The sequence below is a fragment of the Otolemur garnettii genome, unplaced genomic scaffold, assembly GCF_000181295.1.
Source record: "Otolemur garnettii isolate 467f Iridium unplaced genomic scaffold, OtoGar3 scaffold00105, whole genome shotgun sequence".
Taxonomy (NCBI): domain Eukaryota; kingdom Metazoa; phylum Chordata; class Mammalia; order Primates; family Galagidae; genus Otolemur; species Otolemur garnettii.
In genome coordinates, this window is record NW_003852500.1 from 2518701 (window position 1) to 2519798 (window position 1098).

A 1098-nucleotide genomic window follows, 5' to 3' on the forward strand; every position below is an offset into this window, starting at 1 on the left:
AAAAAAAAAAAAAAAAAAATTCCTGGGCTCAAGCGATCCTATCTCAGCCTCTTGAGTCACTGAGATTACAGATACACATCAGCAACACCAGAGACCACCTTTTGGTCTCTTATAGTTCTGAAGCTTAAAAAGTTTCAGATTTTAGCTGGACACAGTGACATGTACCTGTAGTCCCAGCAACCAGGCTGAGGTAGGGGGAATCGCTTGAATCCAGGAGTTCTGGGCTGTAGTGTGCTGTGCTCATCAGATATGTGCACTAAGTTCAGCATCAACATGGTGACCTCCCAGGAGTGGAGGTAGAGGGAGGCCACCAGGTTGCCTAAGGAGGGAGTCCAACCCAGGTTGGAAACAGAGCAGGTCAAAAGTCCCATGCTGATAAGTAGTGGGATCGCACCTGTGAATAGCCACTGCACTCCAGCCTGGGCAACATAGTAAGAACTCCACTTCTAAAAAAAAAATAAGTTTCAGTTATTAAGGCCAGGCATGGGGACTCATATCTGTAATCTTACTACTTTGGGAGGGCAGGGTGGGAGGATCTCTTGAGGTCAGGAGTTCAAGACCAGCCTGAGCAAGAACAAGATCCCATCTCTACAAAAAATAGAAAAACTAGCCAGGTGTGGTGCTGGGAGCCTGTAGTCCTAATTAACCAGGAGGCTGAGGCAGGAGGATTACTGGAGCCCAGATGTATGAAGTTGCAGTGAGCTATAGTGATATACTGCACTGTAGCCCAGGTGACAGAGTGAAACCATGTCTCAAGAAAAAAAAACACGGCTCGGCGCCTGTGGCTCAAGTGGCTAAGGCGCCAGCCACATACACCTAAGGTGGCGGGTTCGAGTCTAGCCCAGACCCACCAAACAACAATGATGGCTGCAACTGAAAAAGAACGGCCAGGCGTTATGGCGGGCATCTGTGGTCCCAGCAACTTGGGAGGCAGAGGCAGGAGACTCGCTTGAGCCCAGGAGTTGGAGGTTGCTGTGCTCTATGCCACGGCACTCTACCCAGGGCATAAGGCACCAGCCACATACACCTAAGGTGGCGGGTTCGAGTCCAGCCCGGACCCACCAAACAACAATGATGGCTGCAACTGAAAAAGAACGG

The 1098-nt window shown here is 50.1% G+C and overlaps 1 protein-coding gene across 14 annotated transcripts in view; it reads left to right on the forward strand.

Annotated features, from left to right (window-relative positions):
• The window catches only part of MYO9B (myosin IXB), a 116695-nt gene that overhangs the window by 77056 nt on the left and 38541 nt on the right, over positions 1-1098 (forward strand). The gene's annotated exons all lie outside the window — the stretch shown is intronic.